Below are 23266 nucleotides of genomic sequence, written 5' to 3'. Positions count from 1 at the left end.
ACAAGCACGAATTTTCAAGGTGCGGTGGCAAGCATGCCATATTACAATGTTTCGGCGAGCACGTGAACTGGGGTGGTTTTGGCTAAGGCAGAGAGAGAGGCAATGCCTTTCAGCCAGGGCACAAAGGCTTTTACACCAATTGATGTAAGAAATTTATGTTTTTGGTTGAAATTTATCCCTACATGGAAGAAGCAAACAGACTGGAATGGGGGTTTAAAGAAGGTTTCATGTTAGGTTACCAAGGGCCCCGATATCGTAGATTTGTAAACAATTTGAAATCAGTAAATGAGTGCCCTCAAGTGATGAGACAGAAATTGTTAATTGAGGTGAAAGAAGGGAGAGTGGCAGGCCCATTTGCATCAAGGCCATTACAAGATCTCATGATATCTCCGTGAGGTGTAATACCCATGAAAACAAACTGTGAATTGAGAATGATACAGCATCTGTCGTGGCCACAAGGTTATTCTGTGAATGATTGCATAGCAAAAGAAGATACTATGCTCACATTTACATCAATAGATTTAGCTTTGGGTCTGATAAGTAATACGGGCCCTAATGCTGAGCTAGACACATTGCTGGAGTGACGCTTGAGATTGGGCTGGGGGTTTGAAGCAACGAACTGTATTGAAAAACTGAGAACTTGCTCATTTTTAACTTTTTTTGCCAATTTGCACATAAAAAACTGCTGCTGTATTGAGTATTATTGTTACACGACTATTTTTAGCTGACCATCGTTTTTTAAATAATTACACGAGGATCCGAGTACAGACCGGAACTCGCGCCGTCCTGTAAGGAGGTTAGCGCGCTAGTCTTTGTGGCTGTGGCCGCTATTTTACGTCGCTCTGGAGCGACCGCGCCGGCGGCGTGCCGAAGGCGTGCCAAAGGCAAGCCCGTCTGCGCCCGTACGCGCCTCGGTCGCCCCTTGTGACACGGATGATGTTGCTTCTTTGCCTTGCGAGGGTATGGCCACTGTGCGGCATTGCTACACATTGAAGCAGCTGTATGAGTTGGGTAGGTGCAGTTTGGTTGCGGGGGTGCCGGGGTCAAGGCCTTCGGTGAGGAATGTTACTTGTTCATCATATAAGGAGGGGCTGATTTGTGGCCTCCTCAATGTTAGGTCGCTCCCTAAGCACGCTACGGAAATTCAACTGTTAATTGAGGAACATAATCTAGACGTACTGTTCATGACGGAAACTTGGCTAGAGCCTGGCCTGGACCTAGAATTAGGGTCAGTATGCCCCTTGGATTCAAAGCCTTTCATAAGCCAAGATCTAGCGGTAGGGGAGGTGGAACCGGGATTATTTATAAAGAATTGTGGGATTTTTCGTCATTGGACATAGACGAGATTGTGTATATGGAAACTCTGGGTTTTTCACTAAAGGATACGTCTGGCCCCCTCCTGACCGGTTTAGTGTGTTATAGACCCCCTGGGTCCATAAGTGAACAGTCACAACAGCAGTTTCTCGATGTAATCAGTAACTTGGCACTTACTCACCATAGATTGCTGATTCTGGGAGATTTTAACCTTTGGCCCAATGTAATGTTGAAAACAGCCTATAAAAATATCATTCAATCGTGTGCCAATATTAATCTGCCACAACGAGTGTTGGAGGCCACTCATACAGCTGGCCATGTATTGGATCTGATATTTGCTGGGGACAATGTGGTGGCCATGGATGGTATCTTACCAGTGGACTGGTCCGACCATCATCTGGTCAAATTTCGAATGTTACTGGTCCCAAGAAGCAGGCTCCCTTCCAGGGAGGAAAGGAGCATTTTGGTCAGGGATTGGAAGGCTCTTATGAGGAAAACCCAATTAGCGCCTCTTTTTTGTGCGGCTCCCCCCTTTGATCCTGAGAAGTCGGTTGATGAAAATTATGAGGCGTTGTGCAGGCACTTGGTAAATACTATCAATTTGTCTGCTCCCCTGAAGCTGCTTAGGAAACGGGGATCTCCCTCTGCGCCATGGTTTTCGGAGGAACTAAGGACTTTTAAGATCCGGTGCAAACATGCAGAGAGGCAGTGGCGTAGCCAGTACTTAGATACTGACAAAATTACTTGGAGAGATCTGCTAATCAGATATAAAAAAGCCATAGTAACCACTAAGGCGTCGTATTTTGCGGACCTTATACTGAAAGCACCCAACAGTGTGAAATGTGTTTTTAATATTTTGAGAGGCATCACCAATCCAGAGTGTATGGGTAACAAGATTATTCCTTCACAGGAATTATGTGATGGGCTGGCAGCCTTTTTCCATAATAAAATTAAAGGAATTATTGAGGGTCTGCAATCTGACCCCTTGTCAAGCACTACGGTTGGGGCGGACCCCGGGGAAAAACTGCCTCTGGTAGGACCTCTTTTGGATCACTGGACTTGCCCCTCCGAGGAGGAATTTATCAGGCTGGCCAAGAAAGTGTGCTCTGGCTCTCCGTTGGATCCTATCCCTCAGAGATTTTGGAAGGAACTGGGCTCCGAGACTTTACCGTATCTTCATCAGATCGTTAGTCAGTCACTCAGTAGTGGAGTGGTTCCGTCCTGCTGGAAGGATGCGTTGGGTTCTCCTTTACTGAAGAAACCTTCACTGGACCCTGCTTGCTATGGGAATTATCGTCCTATATCCTTGTTACCTTTCCCGATTAAGATAGCAGAGCGCCTGGTCAGTCAGGAGCTCTCTGGCTTCCTGGAACGCAATCACAGGCTGGAGGAGTACCAGTTTGGTTTCCGCCCAGGGCATGGGACCGAAACTGCACTGGTTACTGTCTTGGATGATCTTCGGATGCGTGTGGATAAGGGGAATTCTGCAACTTTGATATTGCTAGACCTATCCGCCGCATTCGATACGGTCAACCATTACACTCTCTTGCGAAGGCTCAAGGAGGCGGGTGTCTCAGACCTGGCTCTGAAGTGGCTCTGCTCTTATCTATCGGACAGACGGCAGGCAGTATTTCTGCCTCCGTGTCAATCGGACTTTCTGCCCAACAAACATGGTGTTCCTCAGGGCTCCTCAATCAGCCCGGTTCTGTTTAATGTATACATGCAACCTTTGATCAAAATCTTGAAAACTAATAACATCAGGGCAGTTAACTACGCTGATGACACACAACTGATTATCTCCCTGGAAGGGGTCTATGCGGACTCTCTTTCCACTTTTCATAAATGTATGATGGAAATGGCATCCTGGATGAAAAATAATGCCTTGCAATTCAATAGTGCTAAAACAGAGATTTTGCATTGCGCAGTGGGCAAAGTGCCACAGGCTTTACCTTCTAATTTCTGGCCCCTTCCCTTGGAATCACCCCTGGTCCCTGTGAAGTCTGTGCATAATTTGGGGGTCTGTTTCAATGAGAAGTTGAGTCTGGAGTCGCATGTTAACAAAGTGGCCTCTAATTGCCATAGGATTATGAGAGGCTTACGTAAATATCTACCACTGCTTCCTGTCCATGTCAGAGGAACAGTGGTACGCTGTACTATTCTTGCTCGCCTGGACTATTGTAATGCCTTGCTGCTTGAGTCTCCTGTCTACCTGATCTGGCGACTTCAACATATCCAGGTTGCAGCTGCAAAGCTTGCCCTTATGAGACCGCGTACAGCATCAAGCACCAAGGCATTATCAGAGTTACATTGGCTCCCTGTGCAACAGAGAATTTTGCTTAAATCTCTTAGCTTAGTTTTTTAAGCTCTTCATGGGCTTGGCCCTGGACCGCTGCAACATCTATTCAATTGGTACGCGATCCTCGGCAGCCAGGTTGGCCAGGATTCCTAAGATGACGAGATCCACCTTGGGGGGTCGTGCTTTTAGTGTTGCGGCCGCACGTCTGTGGAATAGTCTTCCCCTACAGCTAAGACAGGTTCAGGAATTGACACTGTTTCGTAAGCAGATTAAGACCTGGCTCTTTCCCAGAGCTTAATTTCTATGGGCCTTTCTGATGCCAAGTCTCTCCACTGTGTCGTTAGCGCCAGGATGCCCGCAGGGTTACAGTGCGCTTTATAAATGAAAATACATATATACATACATACTAGCAAAATGTGATATTAAGTCAGCTTTCAGGCTTCTATCAGTACACCCATTAGACTTCCCATTGCTGGGCATCCATTTTAAAGAACAGTTTTTTGTTCATAAGGTGTTATGGGTTGCGCAATATCATGCAACTTATTTAAGCTGTACAGCACCTTTTTTGAATGGTGTTTCTCATTCAAGACTGGCCATATCGAAGTCACTCATTATTTGGACGAATTCTTGTTTATTGGTACAGCGGGCTCTCATCAATGTGCGAAAGCTTTGCAGAATTTTGAACTCTTGGCTAAGGAACTGGGTGTACCTTTGGCAGCCGACAAAATGGAGGGCCCTGCATGCGGCTTAGTTTTTTTAGGAATTAAAATAGTCACTATCAAAACGAAGGCTAGGCTTCCACAAAAGAAAGTGAATGAGATTTTTGCTATGTTAGAACATGCCACATTATCTTATAAACCAACACTGAATGAAGTTCAATGTCTGTTGGGGCATCTGAATTTTGCTTGCCGAGTGGTAAAAGCATTACAGCAAACAACTGATGGACGGAATGCTGACAATGCAAACATTCTCCCCCAGTCAAAAGATCTGGGTTAAATCCATCGTTCTTTTGCCCACTACGCCACCCCAGTTTGGACCCAGCCATATGCAAATCAATCTTAACCTGTGCCCAATGGGAACAGTCAAGTAGAAACGCCCTCCTACCGGGAAAGGACAAACTCACTTTAGCACTCTGTTCATAGCGATGAATGCACGTAAAATATGTAAATTAAGTACTCAAAAAAAATTCAAACAATTACCTCCATGTAAAATTGTGTTTGAAAATGTAATAGATTGTTTTTCATTCCCAATATTTCTCCTTCATATGATGCTTCTCATATGGTAAAACACTCCATCATCATGTAGTAAACAGAATACCGAATCACATTGACTCCCCGATGCATTTCGGGTCTTTGCCCTTCGTCAGGGGAAATTCCCTGCTTCGGTTACCGTCCTAGCACATATAGCATGAATCTTAACCCTGTGCCCCATGGGAACAGTCCAGACCAAACTGCCAAGCCAGGTCCTCCCTGGACCGGAAACAAGCATCCTGGGACCGGTTTTAGGGTATGTCAACCTTCTTCAGGCAAGATAGCTTGAATCCAGTGGCAAGGTGAGCAAAGGAACCACGTCTGGGGATACCCATCCCACTTAGGGTGAAAAGTGTTACAGCAAACAGATGATGGACGGAATGCTGACAATGCAAACAGTCTCTCCCAGGGAGGACCTGGTTTGGCAGTTCGGACTGGACTGTTCCCATGAGGCACAGGATCAAGACTGATTTGCATATGGCCAGGTCTAAACTGGGGTGGCATGGTGAGCAAAACAATGATGGACTTAACCCAGATCTCTTGACTGGCGTGAATGTTTTGATTTGTTCTGCATTCCGTCCTTCACTTAAGTGTCGTTTGCTTCCTCACCCTAAGTGCGCCGGGTATGCCCAGACGTGGGTCCCGGTCTCACTGTGCCACTGCAATCAAGCTATCCTGGCTGAAGAAGGGTGAAACCCCGAAACCGGTCCTAGGATGCTTGTTTCCGGTCCAGGGAGGACATGGATTGGCAGTTCGGGCTGGACTGTTCCCATGAGGCACAGGGTCAAGACTGATTTGCATATGGCCAGGTCTAAACTGGGGTGGCATGGTGAGTAAAAGAATAATGGACTTAACCCAGATCTCTTGACTGGGGGTGAATGTTTTGATTTGTTCTGCATTCCGTCCATCACTTGTGTGTCTTTTGCTTCCCCGCCCTGAGTGGTAAAAGCAGGCAGACATTTTTGCAGAAGGCTAGGCTTTGCTTTGCCATGTCAGGCATCATATTACCACATCACGGGATCAGAATATCAGTAAGCATAAGGGCTGATTTTGAAGTTTGGTTGATGTTCCTAAAAGCGTTTAATGGTGTCACGATATGGTCACTAGATGAAGATTTCGTGTGGCAAATTCAAATATTCTCAGATGCCTCTGGTGCGGAAGGCTTTGATCTCTTTTGCGATGGAAAATGGTGCACCAAAAGTGGCCCTCAAGATGGATGTCAGAAACAAGGAGCATAGCGTTTTATGAGTTTTTTCCTTTATTGGTGGCATTGGAAGTTTGGGGTGAGAGTCTGGCAAACAAAACAGTGATTTTTCATGTGGATAACAGAACAGTGGTTGACTTGGTAAATGGTCAAAAAGCCAAAGAAAGACAATTATGAAAACTGTTACAAAGATTTATGTTGGGGTGATTAATGCATAACATAGTTTTTAAAAAGTTAAGCATGTACCAGTAATCGATAATAACATCGCAGACTTCCAGTGGCAGAGATTCTGTGGTTTGGCACCTGGAGCAGATCTGAGGAAGACTCGGGTTCCCAAGGAGGTATGGGAATTTGCAGAGTAAAAGCTCAGCTCTTAGTTGAAAACTCCCTGGCAAAAAGCACCAAGTTAGCCTATGTTGGAATTCCTTGAATCTGAGGCTTCCTTCAGAGCCTACAATCTCAAAGGCCTTGAGAAGCGTAGGGAGGATATAATTAAATTCATATTGGCCAACATGGACCAGAACATTTCTGCGACAACAATAGCAGGAAAGTCAGCATGCTTGATTTTTTTTAGGGAAATTCATTTGGGGCTATGAACCATCTGCAGGGGAGATTTGGAGACAAATGCTGCAAGGTAGGGCAAACATTAAGAAGAGAGGACAGTGTACATAAGACCCTATTTCGCTGAAACAATTATTTGAAATTACTAAAATGTTACAGCTGGTTTGTTCTTCTGATTTTGAATTTCATTAATTAAGTTGTACATGTGTTGGTAATTGTTTGGAGCCTTGAGAATCTCTGAACTCCTGGGTAAATCAAGAAATGATGATCTCAGAGTTAAGAATGTTAGCCTTCATAAAGTATTAATAGGAATCTTTCTTGAAAAATCCTAAACAGACCAAGTTGTTAAGGGAGCAAAAGTATTGCTGCAAAAATGAAAGCATGGTTTGAATTTAAGGCTGTAGGAGGTGCTTCAGCTGAATTTGTTTTAAGACACCATGTTGGATCTCCCCTTAAGGCTTATCAGATGTTAGCAATAATGAGAAAAACCACAAAAATTGGGAAATAAACCCTTCAATTTTGGGACTCACTCTTTTAGAATAGGTGTGGCCTCTGAAGCTGCCAGGTTGGGCTTTTCAGTAAAAAGGGTAAAGATAAAATTAGGGTGTTGGTCTTCCGACTGCCGTCTGAGGTATGTTAGAGAATTAGAAGGACTATGATATCATTTCCAAGCCTATTAATTCTTTGTTTCCTTCTAGGCTACGTTTTGGGTCTTTCCTTACCTTCAAGGGCCGTCTGGATAGTTGGACACTCCTCTGTAAAATGGGCAGCGAAGCAAGCAGAAACGAGACATTTTGGGAAGAATATGGGTTTCAGTTCGGCTGAAACTTTTATTGATTGGCGGAGAAAATGCAGAATGAAATGGGGTCAGTTAAGGCCTTTTTTAAGTGAGTCATTGTCAACAAAGAAACGTCCAGAAGTTCTTCTTATCCATCTAGGTGAGAATGGTTTAGTTCAGATATCAGGCCTTGGATTACTAATAGAAATGAAATCTGATCTTGAGCTAATAGTTAAATAATGGGGCCAAACAAAAGTAATTTTGATGGCGGTAATGCCCAGAAGGGTTTGGAGAGGAGAAGAAAGATTTACAGCTGTAGAAAGGGCCAGAAGGAAGGTTAACAGGGATTTCCATCGCTTTTGTAGCATCAACCGAATATGTGTCATGGTCATCCAACGGAGGCTCGGGTGAAGGGGTTAGTCAAGCCTCCTCGAAGGGCTTCCTTTCCATGTCTGTACGATGTAATGACTGGAGAGAGGGTGGCGCCGCCTTCATTAGGAACTTGGCACCTGTCAGGGTAGTAGAAGTCCCAGAATCCATTGGGACCCATGGCTGGACGGAAGACGCAGCACAGCCCGGGTATTGACGTACTATAAAGCCCATCCCCTTCCTGGGGTCGGGGCTTGACAATCTTTTCATTTCCTGTCAGCAGATTCCCCCCGCGGCTGGTTTGCTCCCCTGCTGGCTTGAAGGCTGTCTGCGTTACTCTATGTTGGATTTCCGATAAATTTCTGGGTGAGCCAGCCGCACCGGAGTTCACCAGTGTTCTCTGCCAAGCAGTGGAGACTGAAGGTATCCCATGCCTGAAAGAGGGAGTGACGCGCAGGAGCGCTCCTCCCGCTACCGTGACTGTGTCTTACCGAAGGTATTGTTTGGCCCAAAGATGGTAGTGAAGCGCAGGAACGCTCCTCCCACTACCTAGACTGTTTTGTGACGCCCTGTACCGTTGTGCAATAGATCGCAGTGATTCTAAACAGCGTGTGATTACTGGCAAAGGTCGCTTTGATTCTAAAGAGCGAGTGATTACTGGCAAAGGTCGCTTTGATTCTAAAGAGCGAGTGATGACTGGCAAATGTACTTGTGGCCACTAGCTGCATGAGAGCTCTGCCCCGGCTCTCTCCTCTACAGGAACTGGTATCCTCTTTCAGACATTTGGCAGTATTTGAGGGATCACTTGTTTCTGGAGGTTACCACTGCTGAGCCAGGTTGTGACTTTATCTTTGTTTATTCATTGTACTTAACTTTCTCAGAGAATAACCCCCATACCTGATCCACAAGGGGTTCTCTCTCTTTTCTATGGATTATCATTTTGCTTACATGAAGTAAATTGCTGCATAAGTGGTTGTAAGCATGTGTAGCTATATAATAACCTCCAGTTAATTGTTGTGTATGCTATACTCTGTACTGCATCTCATATATCTCTCTTCTTTTCTGCACACAGCGCTTTCTTGTGGCGTGGCTTCTGAAGACGTACCAAGCTTATTGGCCAGGAATAGGTATAAGAAGACACCAACTTGAGCAGCATCGTTTATTATTTTATCCACTTCACTTTTCCCCAGAGTGTTCACTCTCAGAGCAGTAGAGCAGTGAAATAGGTACTCTGTGGGAGGTTGCGCTCAGGAGAAGAGGGGGGCTTGCTTCGAATCATCGTCCCACCTGGATGGCTACCAAAGGTTAGTGGCACCTTGTTGTTTGGCATCCCGACAATATGTTGGTTGGCCCATAACGATATTACCAAGGAGGATAATCAATTTTTTCGTCATGATGATATAGGCAACGAGATATACATTCTGAACATAAAAGAAAGGCTATCAATTTTTTTTAATATAAAGGCATGGTTTTAACTGAAAAGCTGTTAAGTGACAGCTTCACCTACTTCCCCTCCCCCCTCCCCCTCCCCTTTTTGATATGTTTTTAAGAAAATTACAATTTTTGCATTTCTAATTAGAGAAAACATTTATAACTGTTTGAGGACAGGTTTTTTCTAAAGGTTGAACATTTTTATAATTAATCTCATTATTTGGTCGTAGAGAATTCATGAATATTTACAAGAATAATTTAAGGGGGTCAGGAAACACACCTATGCAGGGTTTTTCCTGGTGGCAAAATTTGAGGAGATCGAGGCAGGCAGGAAGGGTTGGGGGCATTCAGACTAGATTTGGACAGAGGGAAACAGGGGAGCAAGGAATGAGCCAGGAGGAAGGCAGGGGACAAAAAATAGGGGTTGGGGAGGAGGCTTAGTTAGAACAATGTTGAGGAAGTTTGTTGTGGGGAATCGTTTAAGGGCGGGCGGTGATAGAATATGACTCTGTATTAGTGAGGCCTTGTTTGAATTGTTGCAACACCTGAAACTGCTTACCTGTCCAATAAAGCAGCCTTTGTCACAACCACTATAGCTAGTGCCAGTGTAGAAAAGAAGAATAACAAATCAAGTGTTTGTTTGAAAAAGGCAATCAAATACCCACGCTGGAAAAGACTACATTCTTCCTCCAGAAAGACTTTGAAATGTTTTTTAAAGGCGTTGCAGAAGGTTAATGGAGTTAGAAGAGAAACGGAGGTTGGTTTCCCTACGAAAGGTCAGTGCTCTAGTTTTTTTGTTCCAGTGCGTGAGACACAGAGATTGAAATGCGCATGTTCCAATTAGGAACTGCGCACTTCAATTGTAGCGTGAGGCATGTGATGTGAAGCGTCTCGCTACCGCGCTTGTTACTTCTGAGGAGATTTTGTCAGAGATTTTTGACCGCATTGAATAGCGGTTTTTCGATTGCATTTGAGTCAGCTTCCTTAATAGGAAGTTCTCGGATTCTGAGCCATTTTTGAACGCATGCGCAACAACTAAATTAGAGAAAAGAAATAACAACGTAGTAAATTGGAACAAAAGGCAGTCTGCCTTGGGGGCATATCAACAAGGGCTTTATCTCTGCTTTTTTGGCTCTAAAAGCCAAAAAAGCAGAGATAAAACAAACGCCCTATCAGCAACAGGGTGCTAACACGCAAATTTGCATGTTAGCAACCTTTTACTCTACGCTTCCCCTTGCATCTCTAATGAGATGCAAAGGGGGCGTTCCAGAGTAAAATAATAGGAGAAATACAGCTATCTCAGAGAAATCGTTGGCCGGCGATAATTATCTTCACGCTAAGAGCGCTGAGCGATAATTATCGCCGGCCCTTGCTTCTATGCCGGCCCAATATTCTATGTCTTAGCGCACTAAGGGGCATCCCTTAGTGCGCTAAGACATAGAACATTGGGTGTCACAATAATTAATCATAGTTAATATTTTTCTCTGAGATATCTGACAAGAAAACCCATTGCTGGTAGGCAGTCTTCGATATTGGAATTCAGCAAGAAGATAAGGTACCTCTTTTCGAGTATTGAAAATAAAAGAAAAAGGTTGTTCTATCAGCAAGAAGATATACAAACTGCACATCTTTATCTACAATTTCTAAATTTGATTCTTCTTAAGAATATGATCAACTACCTACCTTTGAGAATGAATTAATCTTACAAGAGAGAAGATATTGCCTTAAAACATTGGGGTAATTTGAATGTATAAGTAGCTAAACGTAATAATACTTATTTGGTGAACTAGATTGCATGTATGATCATTTCTCTCCATATGCAGAGGTAGACATTCTGGCCCAAGACAGAGCAGACGGAGGCACAGTGGAGGGCTTCTGGTATCTCCGTGTGAGGCAGTCTCTCTTTTATCCACTTCTCTCACCAGGAGACAATATTTAGTGGGGGTACTGGTGGAGGGGCGTTGGAACCATCTTCAGCTCCTGTGGAATTGGGTCGGTACTTGACAGCCTTTTAAACCTTTGGCATGGCTGGAGTGCTTTTTGCCTGATGAAGAGCACTGTGGTGACGGTGAGGAGAGGTGACACCGAAGTAATCCAGAATGTTTCCTGATTCAGGAAGTTTACAGCCAGCAGTAGAACAGAAGAAGAACCAGAGATTCCAGAGTGGAGCAGAGTTCACTGGGGGCTCTTGAGGATGCTGATGGGCAGGCTGTCCCAACATCAGGGATGTCGGTGCGTGAAAAAGAGCCTTGAGTCATGTGATGGATGGCCTGAGAGTGGCCAGAGAGGTTAAAAAAATGGGAGAACGTCCACAAGAGCTATGAGACGAGAGGGATCACCTGTACAACCCCCAACCAAGCCAGAAGCGTCGGTATTTTGTATGCTGTGCTCGGACCAACCCGTAGGTGGCCCAATGGGGGCGCTCTCCAGGAACAGGAATTTTTGTGAATCGTCATTGCTTCATCCATCAACTTTTGTCATTTTCCCTTTTCCCTCCTTTCTCTTGGCTATCTTTTATTATTGTTGACACCTGTCGCCAGATGGCATGTAGTGAACCCCCTGGCACCCACGACCCCATGAATGACGAGGCACAGCCCTGGGGGATAAATAAAGAGAGCCTGCTCGCACACAGGCAGTGTGTGCACCAGACACGACCCCACGAATGACTAGGCACAGCCCGGGGGGATAAATAAAGAGAGCCTGCTCGCACAAGGGCAGTGTGTGCATCAGACACGACCCCACGAATGACGAGGCACAGCCTGGGGGATAAATAAGGAGAGCCTGCTCGTACAAGGGCAGTGTGTGCACCAGACACGACCCCACGAATGATGAGGCACAGCCCGGGGGGATAAATAAAGAGAGCCTGCTCACACAAGGGCAGTGTGTGCACCAGACACAAACCCACAAATGATGAAGCACATCCCAGGGGGATAAATAAGAAGAGCCTGCTCGCACAAGGGCAGTGTGTGCACCAGACATGACCCCACGAATGATGAGGCACAGCCCGGGGGGATGAATGAAGAGAGCCTGCTTGCATAAGGGCAGTGTGTGCACCAGACACGACCCCACGAAAGACGAGGCACAGCCCGGGGGAATAAATAAAGAGAGCCGGCTCGCACAAGGGCAGTGTGTGCACCAGACATGACCCCACGAATGATGAGGCACAGCCTGGGGGGATAAATAAAGAGAGCCTGCTCGCACAAGGACAGTGTGTGCACCAGACACGACCCCACGAATGACGAGGCTCAGCCCGGGGGGATAAATAAAGAGAGCCTGTTAGACCTGGCACCTTGGCGTGAGTTTCCCTAACTCTTTTTTGATGGTGTGCCTCAACTGTTTTGCTGGTGTTGTCCGCTCAGGGCACTGCGCCACGGCTAATCCGTGCCGCAGTGCAAGTGCTCCCTAGGTAAAGTGTACCTGTAATTGATGTTCATGATTGGTTTATTGGATTTACTGTCAGTCCCCAGTAAAGTGCACCAGGGGTGCCAGGGCTTGTGAATGCCAATGCTGCTGGTGGGCTTGCAGCGCTGGTTGCGCCACCCACGGAAAGCGGCCTTGTAAAATGTGTCTAGGGTCTGCCACCGCAGACCCTGCGTGCAGTCTGAGACTGTCGCGCTGACTGCGCAAGTGCCCCCACTTGCCAGTCCCTCAACCTTCCCTTACTTACATATTAGCCACCCCTCTGGTAGGCCCAAGGGCAGGGTGCATTGTAGGCATTAGGTAGGACATGCCCTGATGTGTGTGGCATGTCTTAGTAGTGAATTACAGCCATTTTCGTTTTTCACTATTGAAGGCTACCTGCTCTCCATAGGCCAGAATGGGCTGCTGGAGTCACTACACGCTGTGACCCCAGTGGACTCAGAGAGCATGGTAGAATGTCAAGTTTAGTATGCCTGAACTCAGAATAATAAAATACTTCTTGTAGTCAAGTTTATTTTAATATCCTGGGTTTGTAAATACTACTTTTAGAAAGTTAGTATTTACTGACCTGGCCATTTCAGTCCGCCTCTGCTGTGTGTGTGTTCTGCCTAGCAACATTAAGGAGCAGGGGTGGGGAATCCCCAGAGACAGGTTGGCTGCCAGGTGGTGGGTAGAGAGATGACACCAGGATGGGTGGGAGGAGTACACCTTGACTCTTGAATAGACCTGTGCTCTGCCACCACAAAGCCGGCGCCGCCCCCTGTGGAGCGGCTGATGTCTCTGCCCTGCTGCTGAAAGGAAAGAGCAGAGTCACCATAACAAAGTGCTCCAGAACTGGACTGGGCCAGGCCTAGGCCCCCTGGCGCTAAAGAACAAAAGAATCACTGTATAAAAGTAGGAGCCTGGCTCCTAAGAAATCAGAATCCTGTTTTACCACAAAGAACCTCTGCCCGACTAGAAGGAGAAGAAGACGCTGGAGGAGCTGGCCTGCTGCTTGCCTTGCTGAGAAAGGAGAGGAAGAGACTACTGAAAAGACTTTGCTGCTTTGTGCTTTAAACATTCTCCAAGGGCTTGGTCTGAGCTTGCCCCCTGAACTGAACCCCAGGACCAGTGGGTTCTCTGTGCTTTTGCTCGTCCTCCGATTCGAGCCGTGTGTGCATCCCGCTGGAAAGAGACTGCGCCCCTCATCGCCCCTCCTAGGGCTGTGACACTCAGGAGCTTGCCTGCCTCAACCCCGTGAGAGCCTCGCTCCGTCCGGAGCCGCTCTCTGTCCCCGGGCTAGGTTGCCTGCACCCCTGTCACCGCCTGTCACTGGAGCGCGCTGAACGCGCTATCACCCCTCCGGCCGGAAACCGTCCGATGACTGTGATCTACGCCGGGTCATCCAGCTGCACTAACCGTGCCCTGTGACCCCGCTTCGCTATCCCCGGACATCTCAGGCCGCGCCGCCCCCGCTGTGGAGACCCCCCCTGCACCGCCGTGCTGAGGGTCGCTGGCCGCGCCTGCCTACCTGCCCACACCCGCTGATCGAGGACCCAAGACACTTCCCAAGCTGAGAGTCGCACCGACCTGTGCCGGCTCTCCACGTCACGAAAGAAGTTCCAGTATCGGGCTCGGGGCCCGCAACGCCTTATTTCCCCGTTCGCAGGAGCCGATCTCTGTGAGTACTGGAACCACAAGTAACATTTGCAAGAGACTACAAAGTATCCATTTGAAGCTCCGAACAAAGTACATTTGCCTGCTTTACAACCTGGTGGCCTAGCGAAAACGTTATTGGTCTTGTGATAAGTCTGCTGAGATATATATACCTATTTTTACATAAAGAAGCGTATTTTTCTACATATCCAAGTCTGGTGTCCGTTTCTGGGGGGATTGATGTATTTACTGTGTGTGCGATTGTAAGTGCTTAACCAACAACGCCTGAGGAATCGCCTTGGCTGCTCACGCCACGCACCTAGAGGGTGAGCAAGGGTCATTCACGAGGGGTTATCCTGCGCCCTGACATAGAGGAGAGGGTCCCTGCTTGACACAAGGACAACCTTGCGCCAACCAGAGACCCCCGAGTCTAACATTGTTGGCAGCGGGTGGGATTTCGGATTTGCATTTATAATTTGCATACAGTGAATTATTAATCACCAGATAGTGAGAGCAGACCAAGTAACGCAGCCACAGGTTTTCATTTTTGAACTTTGTTGAGACATCTGCCATTTTTGCAACCATGCCTGGCTCACTCTCTGCTGGAAGAGCACACTCCGTGATTTCTGGAATGGATGAGGTGGATTGGGAGGGACTGGAAGGCTACACGGTAGAGCAATTGAGAGGCTACAGTGTAAAATTCAGAGTTCCCCATGCTGGATTCGAGAGGAGGGTCCAGTACACCAAGGCGTTGAGAGCCTGGAAGGAGTCAAGAGATCCACAGAATGCGGGGGACATCGTTCCACCCGACAACCTTGAGGAGCCCAGCAGAGTCCGGTCGCCAGAGGAGCTGGCAGACAGGGCAGCAGACAGGGCGCATGCAATGGAGATGGCAAAGTTGGCAGGACAAATGGAAATGGAGAAGCAGAAGTTGGCCCTGGAGGCACAACAACGCCAAATGGATCATGATATAAGATTGAAGGAGTTGGAGCTGAAGGCGAAAAGTTTGGACACCGCTCCTTCTGGTGGCAGCACTCCACCGGTGCAGGTAGAGTCCAAGGTGTACATCCCCAAAGATGTAGTAAAGGAGTATTTTAGAAAGGATGACATAGGGCAGTGGTTTAGAGCCTATGAGGTGGCCATGTCTTCACACCGGGTCCCTGAGAAAGACTGGGGAGCGGGGTTGTGGGGAAGGTTCCTTGCTGAAGGGCGTGACACACTGTTAGATTTACCCTTAGATCTCCAAGCCTCATACCCCCATATGAAGGAAGCTTTAATGACCAGGTATGGGTTAACTCCTGAGCTATATAGACAGAGGTTCAGGGAGACTAAGAAGATCCCTGAGAGTACGTATGTGGAGTATGTAACTTTTTTCTGCAGAGCACTGGATGGTTGGGTGAAGGGTAGCAAAGCGAATGATTATCAAGGGCTGCTTGATTTAATTGCATGGGAGCACTTGTCCAGTCAATGTTTTCCTGAGCTACGCCAGCACCTGATTGATAGCAAGCTGTCCAACCCGAGGAACCTTGCTGAGGAGGCGGACCGCTGGCTCAGCACCAGGGTCCACAAGGGTCAAGTGGGAGACTCCGCCAAAGGTGGGCAGGGTCCCCAGCAGAAGAGTGGGGGCGACAGCGGTAAACAGAAAGGGTTCCAAAAAGGCCCCCAAAGTAATCCCCAAGGGAACCAGCAGAAGGGTTCTCAGCCTCCCCCACCCCCGCAGCAGAACGGGGCCCCGACAGGTAGACCTGTTCCAAAGGGGCCCTTCAATTGTTACAGGTGTGGTGACCCGGGTCACATTGCCTCTGATCCTAAGTGTCGCCTGTTTGGTAAGACCGCACCCACTGGTGCTCCACCCCGGCAAGTAGCTAATATTAATTTTGGGGAGGAGGTAGCAGTCCAGGAGGGTGGGGGTCCCGGGCAGATGACCCTAGTCTCGCTAGGAGACAGTGAGATGGTCCCTGAAACCTACTTGCCCTCTAACACTAAGAAATATGGGCAAGTAGTGACCATCAATGGAAAGAAGGTTGAGGCTCTTAGAGATACAGGAGCCAGCGTGACCTCGGTGAGGCAACACCTGGTGTCTCAAGAGCAGATTGTACCCAATGCCTACTGTAGGGTTGTCAATGCTGACAACATAGAGAGTCGTTGTCCAATGGCTCAAGTTCCCTTTGAGTGGGGGGAGGTCTCTGGTACTCTACAAGTCGCTGTGAGAACTGACATGCCTGTAGACTGTCTGCTAGGGAACGACCTTGAGAGCTCCCCTTGGGAAAAGGTGGAGAAGACCACGCATCTGAGGATGGTGGGTCTACCCGACTGGGTGTGCGTGACCACCCGGTCCATGGCAGCCAGTAGGGGTGTTGAGAGGGTCCTGGAGCCTGAGGGAGAGGTCCAGGAACCGGCCTTAGGGAGAAGGCGCAGGAGGCGCGGGAAACCGGCCCCCGAAGTTCCCACGGCCCAGGAGGAAGCAGACCCTGAGGGGGATGCCCTGGAGCCTACCGGGGAACAGATTGCCGAACTGGGAGACCTGCCTGAGCTGACCCATTGGCAGCAAGAAGGAGGTCCCTCCAGGGAGGAATTCTGCAGGGAGCAGAAAGAATGCCCTTCTCTCGTGGGTATGCGGCAGCAGGCTGCAGACCAGGCCAATGGTGTTCAGGCCAAGACACACTACGTGTACTGGGAGAGTGACCTCCTGTATTCAGAGCCTAAGGCTGCTGAACCTGGGTCAGCCCGTGTGCTGGTGGTACCCCAGAAGTTCAGAACCTTCCTACTGGGGCTGGCTCATGATGTGCCTTTAGCAGGACATTTGGGGATGGACAAGACCTATGACAGGCTTGTCACCCACTTTTACTGGCCTCAAATGCACAAGAATTCAGATTCCTACTGCAGAACCTGTCAGACTTGCCAGGCAAGTGGTAAGAGCGGAGGGAAGCACAAGGCTCCTCTGCAGCCCTTCCCCGTGGTCGGTACGCCATTCCAGCGAGTGGGTATTGATATTGTGGGGCCTCTGGACCCCAAGACAGCCCTGGACAACAGGTTCATCCTGGTCTTGGTGGACCATGCCACCCGGTACCCTGAAGCCATCCCTCTGAGGACAGTGACGGCCCCCGTGGTGGGACGAGCACTGATGGGAATTTTCTCCCGAGTGGGATTCCCTCTAGAGGTGGTGAGCGACAGGGGGACCAATTTCATATCCACATATATGAAATCCCTGTGGAAGGAGTGTGGGGTAACTTACAAGTTCACCACTCCTTACCACCCCCAAGGAAATGGGTTGGTTGAGAGATTCAACCGAACCCTCAAAGGCATGATCATGGGCCTAGACGGTCCAATGAGGCGTAAGTGGGACGTCCTCTTGCCATGCCTGCTCTTCGCTTACCGAGAGGTGCCACAGAAGTCTCTAGGGTTCAGCCCCTTTGAGCTTCTGTATGGTCACCCGGTAAGAGGACCTCTGAGTTTGGTAAAGGAAGGCTGGGAGCAATCTCCCAGGAAACCTCCCCAGAATGTATACAGTTACATGCTGGCCTTCCGAAACCAGACTAGGCGTTTCAGGCAACTTGCTGAGGCAAATCTGGAAGCCAGCCAGGAGGAGATGAAGCGGTGGTACGACCGGAATGCCACTCTGGTAGAGCTTCAACCTGGACAAAAGGTGTGGGTCTTGGCCCCAGTGGAGCCTTGTGCACTTCAGGATAGGTGGACAGGTCCATTTGAGGTTGTGGAGCGCAAAAGTCCTATCACCTACTTGGTGGACATGCAGTCTCCCAGGAACCCTTTGAGGGTCCTACATGTTAACCGCCTTAAGCCCCACTTAGAGAGGACCGAAGTGGGCATGCTGCTGGCCACTGATGATGGAATGGAAGAGGAGACCGAGCCTCTTCCTGACCTCTTAGTAGCCTCTGAGAAAGATGGGTCAGTGGATGGAGTTAACCTCTCACCCACCCTGACGCCCGAACAACAGGAAGATTGCCGCCACTTGCTGGGGCAGTTTCCCGATAGGTTCTCCCTGGTTCCTGGTGTCACAGATTGGTGCGTCCATGATGTGGACACCGGAGACAGCTTACCTGTGAAGCACAAGGCTTACCGGGTAACTGACAGGGTCAGAGCTTGCATCAAGGAGGAGGTCTCCAAAATGCTTGCGCTAGGGGTGGTTGAGTCCTCCAGCAGTCCTTGGTCCAGCCCCGTGGTCTTGGTCCCCAAAGCTGCTGCGCCGGGAGCCACACCTGAACTCCGGTTCTGTGTGGACTACAGAGGACTCAATTCAGTAACTAAGACTGACGCGCACCCCATCCCCAGAGCTGATGAGCTCATTGATCGGCTGGGGGCTGCCCGGTTCCTCAGCACGTTTGATTTAACGTCTGGGTACTGGCAGATCGCCTTGACCGATGGGGCCAAAGAGAGGTCAGCATTCTCTACACCAGATGGGCACTTCCAGTTCCGAGTCATGCCATTTGGAATGAAGAATGCCCCTGCCACCTTTCAGAGGTTGGTCAACCAGGTACTGGTTGGGCTGGATGCGTTCAGTGCCGCCTACCTGGATGACATCGCAGTGTTCAGTGCCACCTGGCCCGAACACCTGCGCCACCTCTGGGAAGTGTTGATGGCTCTGCGCCGAGCAGGCCTCACGATCAAGGCAAGCAAGTGCCAGATCGGGCAGGGTTCCGTGGTGTACTTGGGACACCAAGTGGGGAGTGGCAAGGTGGCACCCTTGCAACCCAAAATTGAGACCATCCTGGCTTGGGAACCCCCCAAGACGCAGACCGCAGTGAGGGCCTTCCTGGGGCTCACTGGGTACTACAGGAGGTTTGTCAAGGGCTATGGAACGATCGTTGCCCCCTTGACAGAGCTGACTTCCAAGAAGCAGCCCAGGAACGTGATCTGGACTGACACCTGTCAGAAAGCTTTCGACACCCTGAAGACTGCCATGTGCACGGCGCCCGTGCTCTTGGCCCCTGACTTCTCCAAGGAATTCCTAGTGCAGACAGACGCTTCAGAGCATGGTGTAGGGGCTGTTCTCTCACAGATGACTGAGGAGGGCTGGGACCAACCCGTAGCCTTCATCAGTAGGAGGTTACTTCCACGGGAAAGTAGGTGGAGTGCAATTGAGCGAGAAGCATTTGCTGTGGTCTGGGCGCTGAAGAAGCTAAGACCCTACTTGTTTGGGTCTCACTTCCGGGTTCAGACGGACCACAGGCCCCTCAGATGGTTGATGCAAATGAGGGGTGAGAACCCGAAGCTGTTGAGGTGGTCCATCTCCCTACAGGGTATGGACTTCACGGTGGAACACCGTCCTGGTACAGATCACGCCAACGCTGACGGTCTGTCCAGGTATTCCCGCCTTAGTGACGAGGAACCCCCTGGGCAAGGGTAGTTCTCCCCACATTTCAGCTGGAGGGGACACGTGTTAGACCTGGCACCTTGGCGTGAGTTTCCCTTCCACTTTTTTGATGGTGTGCCTCAACTGTTTTGCTGGTGTTGTCCGCTCAGGGCACTGCGCCACGGCTAATCCGTGCCGCAGTGCAAGTGCTCCCTAGGTAAAGTGTACCTGTAATTGATGTTCATGATTGGTTTATTGGATTTACTGTCAGTCCCCAGTAAAGTGCAGCAGGGGTGCCAGGGCTTGTGAATGCCAATGCTGCTGGTGGGCTTGCAGCGCTGGTTGCGCCACCCACGGAAAGCGGCCTTGTAAAATGTGTCTAGGGTCTGCCACCGCAGACCCTGCGTGCAGTCTGAGACTGTCGCGCTGACGGCGCAAGTGCCCCCACTTGCCAGTCCCTCAACCTTCCCTTACTTACATATTAGCCACCCCTCTGGTAGGCCCAAGGGCAGGGTGCATTGTAGGCATAAGGTAGGACATGCCCTGATGTGTGTGGCATGTCTTAGTAGTGAATTACAGCCATTTTCGTTTTTCACTATTGAAGGCTACCTGCTCTCCATAGGCCAGAATGGGCTGCTGGAGTCACTACACGCTGTGACCCCAGTGGACTCAGAGAGCATGGTAGAATGTCAAGTTTAGTGTGCCTGAACTCAGAATAATAAAATACTTCTTGTAGTCAAGTTTATTTTAATATCCTGGGTTTGTAAATACTACTTTTAGAAAGTTAGTATTTACTGACCTGGCCATTTCAGTCCGCCTCTGCTGTGTGTGTGTTCTGCCTAGCAACATTAAGGAGCAGGGGTGGGGAATCCCCAGAGACAGGTTGGCTGCCAGGTGGTGGGTAGAGAGATGACACCAGGATGGGTGGGAGGAGTACACCTTGACTCTTGAATAGACCTGTGCTCTGCCACCACAAAGCCGGCGCCGCCCCCTGTGGAGTGGCTGATGTCTCTGCCCTGCTGCTGAAAGGAAAGAGCAGAGTCACCATAACAAAGTGCTCCAGAACTGGACTGGGCCAGGCCTAGGCCCCCTGGCGCTAAAGAACAAAAGAATCACTGTATAAAAGTAGGAGCCTGGCTCCTAAGAAATCAGAATCCTGTTTTACCACAAAGAACCTCTGCCCGACTAGAAGGAGAAGAAGACGCTGGAGGAGCTGGCCTGCTGCTTGCCTTGCTGAGAAAGGAGAGGAAGAGACTACTGAAAAGACTTTGCTGCTTTGTGCTTTAAACATTCTCCAAGGGCTTGGTCTGAGCTTGCCCCCTGAACTGAACCCCAGGACCAGTGGGTTCTCTGTGCTTTTGCTCGTCCTCCGATTCGGGCCGTGTGTGCATCCCGCTGGAAAGAGACTGTGCCCCTCATCGCCCCTCCTAGGGCCGTGACACTCAGGAGCTTGCCTGCCTCAACCCCGTGAGAGCCTCGCTCCGTCCGGATCCGCTCTCTGTCCCCGGGCTAGGTTGCCTGCACCCCTGTCACCGCCTGTCACTGGAGCGCGCTGAACGCGCTATCACCCCTCCGGCCGGAAACCGTCCGACGACTGTGATCTACGCCGGGTCATCCAGCTGCACTAACCGTGCCCTGTGACCCCGCTTCGCTATCCCCGGACATCTCAGGCCGCGCCGCCCCCGCTGTGGAGACCCCCCCTGCACCGCCGTGCTGAGGGTCGCTGGCCGCGCCTGCCTACCTGCCCACACCCGCTGATCGAGGACCCAAGACACTTCCCAAGCTGAGAGTCGCACCGACCTGTGCCGGCTCTCCACGTCACGAAAGAAGTTCCAGTATCGGGCTCGGGGCCCGCAACGCCTTATTTCCCCGTTCGCAGGAGCCGATCTCTGTGAGTACTGGAACCACAAGTAACATTTGCAAGAGACTACAAAGTATCCATTTGAAGCTCCGAACAAAGTACATTTGCCTGCTTTACAACCTGGTGGCCTAGCGAAAACGTTATTGGTCTTGTGATAAGTCTGCTGAGATATATATACCTATTTTTACATAAAGAAGCGTATTTTTCTACATATCCAAGTCTGGTGTCCGTTTCTGGGGGGATTGATGTATTTACTGTGTGTGCGATTGTAAGTGCTTAACCAACAACGCCTGAGGAATCGCCTTGGCTGCTCACGCCACGCACCTAGAGGGTGAGCAAGGGTCATTCACGAGGGGTTATCCTGCGCCCTGACATAGAGGAGAGGGTCCCTGCTTGACACAAGGACAACCTTGCGCCAACCAGAAACCCCCGAGTCTAACAGAGCCTGCTTGCACAAGGACAGTGTGTGCACCAGACACGACCCCACGAATGACGAGGCTCAGCCCGGGGGGATAAATAAAGAGAGCCTGCTCGCACAAGGGCAGTGTGTGCACCAGACACGATCCCACGAATGACGAGGCACAGCCCGGGGGATAAATAAGAAGAGCCTGCTCGCACAAGGGCAGTGTGTGCACCAGACACGACCCCACGAATGACACAGCACAGCCCGGAGAGGTATATAAAGAGAGCCTGCTCACACAAGGGCAGTGTGTGCATCAGACACGACCCCACGAATGACGAGGCACAGCCTGGGGGATAAATAAGGAGAGCCTGCTCGTACAAGGGCAGTGTGTGCACCAGACACGACCCCACGAATGACGAGGCACACCCCGGGGGGTAAATAAAGAGAGCCTGCTCACACAAGGGCAGTGTGTGCACCAGACACGACCCCACGAATGACATGGCACAGCCCGGGGGGGTAAATAAAGAGAGCCTGCTCGCACAAGAACAGTGTGTGCGCCAGACCAAATACTGTGTTACTGTGTTCCTGGTTCAGCAGAGAGAGGACATCGCGCTGGGGGTACCCGATCAGTGGGGACCCTTACACCATCTTTCACAGTGGGCCAAATCATTCGTCATCGCGCATCGCGATTGTAGAATCCTAAATAAGCAGACGTTAGGTGATCTTTAAATTAAGTTTATTTCTAGATAAAACGGGTCATTGGTGAGTAGCGTAAAGCGCAGCCTCTCTCTCCCAACTCAGAATACAACTGTCCCAACTGCTTTTAGGGTCGAGTTTACACTATATTAAACTCCAATAGATAAAGAAATAAAATAAACATTCTAAATTACCTCAGAGAATGAAATGACCCCTACTGTGGCATGCATGCATTCTACTTGTACAATCTACATCAATAGTTGGATCAAGTTTCACTGCAAAAGGTAACACTGGTTTACCACATATTACTAAAGTAAATTAAATAACTGATTGTGTCTCAGTGAGCATACCACTGAAAATCTTTACAGTTATTATGTTTCAAAGTTTTCCATTCTATAAAAATACTAAAATTAAATCTGTGCAAAAATGTAAACATTACTATCTGAGCAGCTAACTGTGAGTTTCCTCATATGCACAACGCCAACCTTCACATTAAGAATTGCTTTGCTGTTGTTCCTAAACTTCCAAACTTCCCTGTAATGTAATGCCACTGGCCCAACAAACATAAGACCCTTTGAGAACTCCCACAGACAAAGCACCCTGATAATACTGTCCTCCATAGATAGGGTGTTAACGACTCTGCGTAGCATCATCGCTTTGAAATAACAATACTTTTTCAACAGGCTTAACATACCATTGTGATGCCCCAGGGGGTGTGAAGGAATTGCAGAAAGTGA

The 23266-nt window shown here is 49.2% G+C and overlaps 1 protein-coding gene across 1 annotated transcript in view; it reads right to left on the bottom strand.

Annotated features, from left to right (window-relative positions):
• LOC146808472 (transient receptor potential cation channel subfamily M member 2-like) overlaps nt 1-23266 on the bottom strand; it is a 2315843-nt gene that overhangs the window by 379602 nt on the left and 1912975 nt on the right. The gene's annotated exons all lie outside the window — the stretch shown is intronic.

The sequence above is a fragment of the Triturus cristatus genome, chromosome 8 (assembly GCF_964204655.1).
Source record: "Triturus cristatus chromosome 8, aTriCri1.1, whole genome shotgun sequence".
NCBI classification, from domain to species: Eukaryota; Metazoa; Chordata; class Amphibia; order Caudata; family Salamandridae; genus Triturus; species Triturus cristatus.
The sequence above is the reverse complement of the archived record's forward strand: the minus strand, read 5'-3'. Positions and strand labels throughout refer to the sequence as shown.